Genomic DNA, 10,216 nt, shown 5'->3' with positions numbered 1-10,216 from the left:
AAATCTATGGCTGATTCATATCAATGTATGACAAAACCCACTGAAATGTTGTGAAGTAATTAGCCTCCAACTAATAAAAAAATAATAATAATTAAAAAAAAAAAGAAAAAAAAAAGAAAATAAAATGCAAAACAACTGTGTATCTCCTCTACTCCCACCACCCTACCACCAACAGAATCTCAATGGAGATTACAAACGTAAATTTTGCCAGTTGCTATCTCCCTTAGAGATTAATCCCCATCTGTAAAACTTGTTAAATGAATCTGTGAATTTAACTGGGGAATCACTCTTGGGAAATAATAAACTGTGCACACATTTCTAGAATGTAAGTATTCATTCAGTAAACATTTATTGAAGATTTATAGTGTGCCAGACACTGCTCTAAGTAACACAGACACATAGGCAAAAGGCATAATGCCTCCCCTCAAGGAACATGTTGTTTAGTGTCTGGGACAGGGTCGGGGACAGGCAAACGAACAGTTAAAATACAATGCAATTAGCTCTAAAATCAAACCATTCACAGTGGAGGAATTCTTCCACTTAAGTCTTGGGAATGAGATAATATTGTATAGTTTTAAGAACTTTTCAGAAAAATACATCTGGGTTCAAATCTCAGCTCTATCTAACATTGTCTAACATTGTGTTTTTAGGCAAATTTTCCATCAGTCTAAGCCTCAGTTTCCCTATCTGTGAAATGGGGGTAATAACAATTCCAGATTTACTAATGTGTACTCTTGATGCTAGAGGAAAACACAGTATGTGTTCAAATAATGTTAGCCTTTATTACCATATTATTAAACTGGGATAGGCTTTTCAGAGGAGGTGGCACTAATTGAGTGGAGCAAGATTTATCAACCTCATCACTTTTGGTCTTTTAAGCCAAATAATTCTTTGTTGTGGGGGGATGATTTATGCTTTGAAAAATGTTTAGCAGCATCCATGGCTTCTCTCTACCCACTCCTCCAGTAACAACCCCTCTTCCAAGTTGCAACAGCCCATGGACTATAGTCCATGGTGTTCTCCAGGCAAGAATACTGGAGTGGGTAGCCATTCCCTTCTCCAGGGGATCTTCCCAATCCAGGGATCGAACCCAGGTCTCCCGCATTGCAGGCAGATTCTTTACCAGCTGAACCACAAGGGAAGCCCATAAACTGTCTCTAGACATGGCCAAACATGTCCTGGAGGCAAATAGCACACATGTTTGATAACCACACAGATAGAATATTATGATAATGAAACTATTACAAAAACAACACTGACACTATTTATGAGAATGGATTTTAAGGAAGTAAAACTGGAAGAAGAAAGGCCAGTTATGAAGAAACATTCTGATTTCTTTTTTCCTCATCTCTTCATCAGCAACTTCTGTCAGCTCCAACTCTAAAATATATCTGAAATCTATTTCTTACCATTCCAGTTTCTATCATTCTAGTCATCTTTCACCTGGACACCTGCATTAGCTTCCTATCCAGTCTCCCCACATCTATACTTTCTCCTCTATACTAGCCTGTTCCCTACACAGAAACAAATATATATATATATCAGATCACAATAATTCCTTGATTTGTATTTCCATTAAACCTAGACTAGAAATACAAGCTCAGTAGCACAGCCCAAAAGGGCCTATGTGATCTTATCTGGGCTTCTAACTTCATGTCCTCTCACTTTTCTCTACTAAGCTTCTGTCACAGTGACCCTTTTGTTCTACGTGGAAATCATTAACGTCATTCTTCATTCAGGGTTACACTTGTTTCTTTCAAGAGAGTTCTTCCTCCATTCACTTGACTGCTTCCTTGTCATCATTCAGATTTCCATTCAAATTACAATTCCTAGTAAGTGTCCCACCTGGCAACTCTGTCTGAAATACACACACACATGCTCACCCAATCCTGATTCTCTTGCATTACTTTCTTAATGTGAGTATATACTAAGTTGCTTCAGTCGCGTGCAAATCTTTGCAACTCTATGGGCTGTAGCCCACCAGGCTCCTCTGTCCATGTGATTCTCAAGGCAAGAATACTGGAGTGTGCTGCCATTCCATTCTCCAGGGGATTGTCCCAACCCAGGGATTGAACCCCCGTCTCCTGTGTCTCCTGCATTAGCAAGGTAACGCTTTACCACTGAGCCACTGGGGAAGCCCCTACTTTCTTAATAACACTTGTCAAAAATTCTATTATTTATTCACTTGTATATTGTCTTCCAGTAGAAAGTAAGTCTGGTGAGAATGGGGATTAGTCTGTTTATTATTATACTGCCAGCACTTAAAACAGTGGCTGACACATAGTAGGCTGTCAGTAAACATTTTTTTGAATAAATATCTTCATAATATAGGAATGAAATGATGCGGGACAGAACTAAGGCAGTGAAAATGGGAAAAGAAAAAGAAACTATATTAATACGGTAGAAGAAACAGGAAGTCTGGTGAGTAATTGGATAAAAGGTATACTAATAGACAAGATTTAGGGGTAACTTCTAGATTTTTGTCTTCAGCAAATACATGAATCGTAGCAGATAATAAGAAAGGGAACATGTGATGATGAAAAGGTTTGGAGGGAAAGTTTTAAGATATTGAGGCAATATACTTAGTCCAGTTGTGTAGATGTTATGATAGGTAATTTTGAAGACCAAGTGACATTTTCACAATGAAAGGAAACATGTGGGAATCATCCACTTACTGTGATATGTGAAGCCATAGTAACTGATGAGATCACCCAAAGAAAGTGCGCAGAGTAAAAGAAAATTTAAGTCTATAGTCAACCTAGACAGCATATTAAAAAGCAGAGATATTACTTTGCCAACAAAGATCCATCTAGTCAAAGCTATGGTTTTTCCAGTAGTCATGTATGGATGTGGGAGTTGGTCTATAAAGAAAGCTGAGCACCAAAAAAAATGATGCTTTTGAAGTGTGGTGTTGGAGAAGACTCTTGAGAGTCCCTTTGACAGCAAGGAGATCCAACCAGTCCATTCTAAAGGAAATCAGTCTTGAATATTCATTGGAAAGACTGAAGCTGAAGATGAAAGTCCAGTACTTTGGCCACCTGATTCGAAGAACAAACTCATTGGAAAAGACTCTGATGGTAGGAAAGATTGAAGGCAGAAGGAGAAGGGGATGACAGAGGATGAGATGGTTGAATGGCATCACCAACTCAATAGACATGAGTTTGAGTAAGCTCCAGGAGTTGGTGATGGACAGGGAAGCCTGGCATGCTGCAGCCCATGGGGTCGTAAAGAGTCAGACATGACTGAGTGACTGAACTGAACTGAAATAGCATATGGCAAAGCTAACATGTAAGATTTATATTGAGAGGCAGGAAGGCATATCACAGAGGAGATAAAAAGTGAAACATTTCAAAAGGTAGGAGAGTTCGACATCAAAATGTCAAGGGAGAAGAGTTTCATGGACTGTAACATAGCAATGAAGAAGCCACCGGGAATCTTGGCAAGAACAGCCAGTGGAGTTCAAGAGATATAATCCAAACAGAAGTAATGGAAAAAAATTAGAGATGAAAACAGATATGTTAGAGTAGACTATACTTATTAGAAGGCTGTCATCCAAGGGAAGAAGGGACAGAATAATAGGAATTTTTAAAAATGAGAGCAGCTTGAATATGTATATGTATATATACTAAAAGACCAGAATGGAAATGGAGTAGCTACATTTAATAAATATTAAAATATATTAAAAGAGTAGAGGTCCCTGAAACTATGAGGACTAGAATCCAGAAAAGAGGTAAATGGATTAGTGACAAGAAAATGTTCTCCTCAATTTTAAGGATAGGCACAGCTTTAGAGAAGCTCTATACAGTCAGCAAAAACAAGACAGAGAGTTGACTGTGGCTCAGATCATGAACTCCTTATTGCACAATTCAAACTTAAATTGCAGAAAGTAGGGAAAACCACTAGACCATCCAGGTATGATCTAAATCAAATTCCTTATGATTATACAGTGGAAGTGACAAATAGATTTAAGGGATTAGTTCTGATAGACAGAGTACCTGAAGAACTATGAACAGAGGTTTCTGACAATGTACAGGAGGCAGTGAATAAAACCATCCTCAAGAAAAAGAAATGCAAAAAGGCAAAATGATTGTCTGAGGAGGCCTTACAAATAGCTGAGAAAGGAAGAGAAACGAAAAGCAAAGGAGAAAAGATACATCCATCTGAATGCAGAGTTCCAAAGGATAGCATGGAGAGATAAGAAAGCCTTCCTAAGTGAACAATGCAAAGAAATAAAGAAAACAATAGAATGGGAAAGACTAGAGATCTCTTCAAGAAAATTGGAGATATCAAGGGAATATTTCATGCAAAGATGGGCACAATAGATGCCAGAAATGATATGGACCTAACGGAAGCAGAAGACATTAAGAAGTGGCAGCAAGAATACACAGAACTATACAAAAAAGATTTTAATGACACAGACAACCATGATGGTGTGATCACTCACCTAGAGCCAGACATCCTGGAATGGGAAAATAAAGTGGGCCTTAGGAGGCATCACTACAAACAAAGCTAGTGGAGGTGATGGAATTCCAGCTGAGTTATTTCAAATCCTAAAAGATGATGCTGCCAAAGTGCTGCACTCAATATGCCAGCGAATTTGGAAAACTCAGCAGTGGCCAGAGGACTGGAAAAGGTCAGTTTTTTTCTAATCCCAAAGAAAGGCAATGCCAAAAAATGTTCAAACTACTGCACAATTGCTCTCATCTCACATGCCAGCAAAGAGATCCTCAAAATTCCCCAAGCTAGGCTTAAATAGTATGTGATCTGAGAACTTCCAGATATTCAAACTGGATTTAGAAAAGGCAGAGGAACCAGAGATCAAACTGCCAACATCCACTGGATCATAGAGAAAAGCAAGAGAATTTCAGAAATACATCTACTTCTGCTTTATTGACTACACCAAACCCTTTGACTATGTAGATTACAACAAACTGTGAAACATTCTTAAAGAGATGGGAATACCAGACGACCTGACCTGCCTCCCGAGAAATCTGTATGCAGGTCAAGAAGCAACAGTTAGAACTGGACATGGAACAACAGACTAGTTCCAAATTGAGAAAGGAGTATGACAAGGCTGTATTTTGTCACCCTGCTTATTTAACTTAGATGCAGAGTACATCATGAGAAACGCTGGGCTGGAAGAAGCACAAGCTGGAATCAAGATTGCCGGGGGAAATAACAATAAACTCAGATATGCAGATGACGCCATCCTTATGGCAGAAAGTGAAGAGGAACTAAAGAGACTCTTGATGAAAGTGAAAGAGGACAGTGAAAAAGTTGGCTTAGAACTCAACATTCAAAAAACTAAGATCATGGCATCTGGTCCCATCATTTCATGGCAGATAGATGGGGAAACAATGGAAAGAGTGATGGACTTTATTTTCTTGGACTCCAAAATCACTGCAGATGGTGACTGCAGCCATGAAATTCAAAGACATTTGCTCCTTGAAAGAAAAGCTATGACACATCTAGACAGCATATTAAAAAGCAGAGACATTACTTTGCCGATAAAGGTCTGTCTAGTCAAAGATTTGGTTCTTCCAGTAGTCATGTTTGGATGTGGGCTGCTGCTGCTGCTAAGTCGCTTCAGTTGTGTCTGACCCTGTGCAACCCCATAGACAGCAGCCTACAAGGCTCCTCCGCCCATGGGATTTTCCAGGCAAAAATACTGGAGTGGGTTGCCATTTCTTTCTCCAATGGATGTGGGAGTTGGACCAAAAAGAAAGCTGAGCGCTGAAGAAATGATGCTTTTGAACTGTGGTGTTGGTGAAGACTCATGAGAGTCCCTTGGACAGCAAGAAGATCCAACCAGTCCATCCTAAGGGAAATCAGTCCTGAATATTCACTGGAAGGACTGATACTGAAGCTGAAACCCCAATACTTTGGCCACCTGATGCAAAGAGCTGACTCATTAGAGAAGACCCTGATGCTGGGGAAGATTGAGGGCAGGAGAATAGAACAACAGAGGATGAGATGATTGGATGCCATCACCAAGTCAATGAACATCAGCTTGAGCAGCCTCCAGGAACTGGTGATTTACAGGGAAGCCTGGAGTGCTGCAGTCCATGGGTTCTCAAAGAGTTGGACACGACTGAGCAACTGAAGTGAACTGAAGAGCTTTACATTATGTAGATCAGTGGTAAATGGGATAGAAAGTTCTGAGAGATCCAAAGGCCTGGCTACTAAGACTAGAAGAAACAAGAGAAGTAATCGTAGCTGACATTTATCGACCTCTGACACTTACTGAGTCACATATATTTTCTCTGTGATGTAGGAGACATGGTCACCAGCTAGAAAGGAGGTAGTTGAGGACAGTGGTGAAAATGTGAAACACCTTTGGTGGAAGATAGGGACAAATTTCTTCCATGTATCAAAGACATATAAGAGGGATATTCTGCTAACCCCATTGCTTATTTGCTCTTTACAAACATCTGGAGACATAAACAGAAAGTGGACAAGTCAATTAAACTCTTCTGAGTCTTAGATGTTCTTCTATGTAAAATGAAGGGTTTAGACTTGCTGGCCTAACTCTAAGGTTTTCCACACATCTGCCATTCTATGACTTTGTTCTGTTGTCTCTAAACCAGAGGTCTTTATAAGACAGAGGACTTGATCATGTTTTGCCTCAGTTGTGAGACACACTGGGACAGCATCAAACCCATAGTGAAGAGGAAGGAGCAGGAAACAGGCTATAAGGCTCTGTGAGGAAATAGAGGTTGGAGGGAGGAGTATGTTAAAGTTACAACACAAAAGGGGCAAAGCAATCTTGGGTGTAACCTGTATTAGTGATACTTAGGAATTATTTGATATAGTGGTTGTGGTATGGCAGCAGTAATTTCAAAGTAGTGGTGATTTTTAGAATCAGATGGGTTTCCTTACCATAGTTCTAAGTTTAGAACATGATATACTAGTCTGGGAACACAAAACGCTAGACACAGTCTGTAAAAAGGAAAGTGAAAGTGAAAGTCACTCAGTCGTGTCTGACTCTTTGCAACCCCGTGGACTATGGAATTCTGCAGGCCAGAATACTGGAGTGAGTAGCCTTTCCCTTCTCCAGGAAATCTTTCCAACCCAGTGATCAAACCCAGGCCTTCTGCATTGCAGGCAGATTCTTTACCAGCTGAGCCACCAGGAAAGCCCAAGAATACTGGAGTGGGTAGCCTATCCCTTCTCCAGGAGATCTTCCCGACCCAGGAATCGAATTGGGGTCTCCTGCATTGCAGGCGGATTCTTTACCAATTGAGCTATCAGGGAAGCCCACCTAAAAGGAAGGGGTCAGCCAAAGAGACAATGATTAACAATAGAACTCTAATCTAACAAGAGAAATTACAGATCAAATGAGAGAACCAAGGCAGTATCCAAGATTTCACAAATCTGCTCAGTAGGCAGGTAGAGGCTCAGGTTTTCTTAGACAAGCTCTACCAGATTTTAAGCTGCAAGACCAATTCCATTCCCCACTTGTTAAGGACATAAAACTCCCATGGTCCAGCCAGTCTTAGTGAGGACATCCTCATCTTTGTATTTAAAAAATACCTCTATATTATCCAGTCTCTGTCTCCAGTTTTATTCTTTCTTACTTCCCAGAGTGAACTCCTTGCTGCATTCGGGCAGATGTGTTCACTGGCCATTGAGTGCTTACACCTCTGTCTGCATAATTGCTCATATAATCATATTTTGAATGCTCTCCATCATCTTTTCCATCTATCTGAAGTCCACGCATCCTTCAAGGCCCAATTCAATGCCATCTATATCCTTTATTACTCACCATCTGATGTCATTCCATATAGCTACACTCTTTTAGTAATTACTGCCTTTACCAAATTGTTATTTAAAAGAGGATTTCACCTTGAAACTATTATTTCACCTTGAAACTTATTTCTATCTGGTTCACCTTACTGTGTACTATGAATAGAGAAGATACCCAGTGTTTGATGAATTAGTGCAAATCTTTACATACACACTGAGAAGAGCCAAAAGAAGAAGAAAAAAAAAAGGATTATTCTCAATGATGTACAAATTTTGTGACAAATCTTGTACATCCTCTTTTTTTAAAACTTTGTTTCTTTTGTCAACTTGGAAGGCCCTCAAATGAATCATTCAGGATATTAGAAGAAGGGAGAACACAGCACTTTCCTAAACAAACTATACACATTTCAATACTTTTTTAGAAAACATGCCCTGGAAAAGGACCAGAGTGCCTTACAGTGTGAATAAAAGGTGAAAGAAGAGTAGAAAACAAATATTTGAGGTAATAAATCATGAGTAGTGAACTAATTTCATACAGACTAGAATTACTAAATCCCCATCCTCTTAGAAGATGGTTTTTTCAGTGCAGTTAAAGGAATACACCTTTGAAGAATGACCTGAGCAGAACCAATATCTTTAGAGTTCCTGTCACCACCACCAAATTTCATTTTAAACTTTTAGATATTAATGTGTAGCTGACATTTTAACTTTGGCATAAAGCTGTAAAGAAATGAGTTCATTTTTAAATGGGTAATATGACAAATGAATGGTGCTATGGTTTATGAATGTAAAACATGACAAATGCCACCACATTCTAGAAAATAACCCTTCTATTATTATTGTATTTCATCTTCCAAAATGCTATCCAAAGTGCTAAAAGAAGGACCACAAATGCGAAATGGAAGGAATTCCTAAGGATAATGTAATCAATGTGATCAATAATTCCAAAAGATAGGTGCTCCATTAAAAAACTTGTCTCTGATAGGACTTTATTTCAAGGTGATTGTAATTCTACTTAGCTATAATGTTAAATGGAGAGTGAGCAACTTTCAAATTCTGAAACTGCCTCCATCATCAAAGAAAGTTGAAACTGGAAGTCAGTCACCCTGTGGTGAGTGGTCAATTCTTATAACTTCAGGACTACATTGATTTGGTATGAAATATTGCTGCTAAGTCATAAGAAATATCAGAATACTTATACTAATAATGCTAGAATTGTATTTTGGTGAATGCTGCCAGAAAGCAGAAAGAAGCATTGACTTTTTCAACTGACTTCTTGGTGAAAGAGAAAACATTTAAAAAAAAGGAAATCCTTAACCTCTACTATATTAGGCAATCAGAACAAACTCCAAGTGGTTTAGTGTTTAGGGCAGGATTTAGCATTTCTAGAGTAGATTTAGATCAATGGCTGGAGTAGTTTTGAGGAACAATTTGCAAACTAAATGATACCAGCGGGAACATACAAAGAAAGATTGTTGCACTGGTAGTTCCTTTTTATAAGAATATTTTTAAAAATTATATTAGCATTCATAATTTCACCATGGTTGATAGTAAGTGAAAATTCCTATAGGTTGATAATAGTTGATAATAGATGGCAATATGTCCAGATATCAACAGAAATTGTTAAGATGACTGTTTGGCAAATGGCACCATTTGTAGTGACTTTACTTCTGTTTAGGATCTGACCCTTGTCAAACCAGTGCATGCATGGTAACTCACTTCAGTCGTGTCCTACTCTTGCAACCCCACAGACTTTAGCAAGCCAGGCTCCTCTATCCATGGGATTCTATAGGCAAGAATACTGGAGTGGGCTGCCAAGCCCTTCTCCAGGGGATCTCAGGGATCAAATTCGCATCTCTGGCATCTCCTGCTTTGGCAGGTGGTTTTTTTTATCACTAGCACCACTTGGGAATCCCTGTCAAACTAGTAGTCAGATTCATACGAAAAGTAACAATAGACAATCTTTTCCAATTGCTGTAATACTTGTGCCTCTACCAGGATACCCCTTCCTGGAATTTCAAAACTCCAGGAAATGAAGAGTAATTAGGGTGTTACTTAGTAAACACGGAATCACAACAAAGTGAAAGTGAAAGTTGCTCAGTCGTATCCAACTATTTGCAACCCCATGGACTATACAGTCCATGGAATTCTCCAGGCCAGAATACTGGAGTGGGTAGCCATTCCCTTCTCCAGGGGATCTTCCCAACCCAGGGATCAAACCCAAGTCTCCTGCATTGCAGGCAGATTCTTTACCAGCTGAGCCATCAAAGAAGCCCAAGAATACTGGAGTGGGTAGCCTATCCCTTCTCCAGGGGATCTTCCCAACCCAGGAATCAAACTGGGGTCTCCTGCATTGCAGGTGGAATTTTTTTACCAACTGAGCTACCAGGGAAACCTGGTAAAATGGAGGACTGCTTCACATAGGCCACAACAAAGTCCAGTATATCATCCGTGCTCCAACACAGAATGA

General features: G+C 39.4%; 1 pseudogene; it reads right to left on the bottom strand.

Annotated features, from left to right (window-relative positions):
* The window catches only part of LOC122435723, a 45,355-nt pseudogene extending 37,635 nt beyond the window's left edge, over positions 1–7,720 (bottom strand).
* Positions 7,721–10,216: the final 2,496 nt, after the last annotated feature.

Source organism: Cervus canadensis, chromosome X, assembly GCF_019320065.1.
Source record: "Cervus canadensis isolate Bull #8, Minnesota chromosome X, ASM1932006v1, whole genome shotgun sequence".
Lineage (NCBI taxonomy): Eukaryota > Metazoa > Chordata > Mammalia > Artiodactyla > Cervidae > Cervus > Cervus canadensis.
Note: the sequence above shows the minus strand (reverse complement) of the source record. Positions and strands in the feature narration are given on the sequence as shown.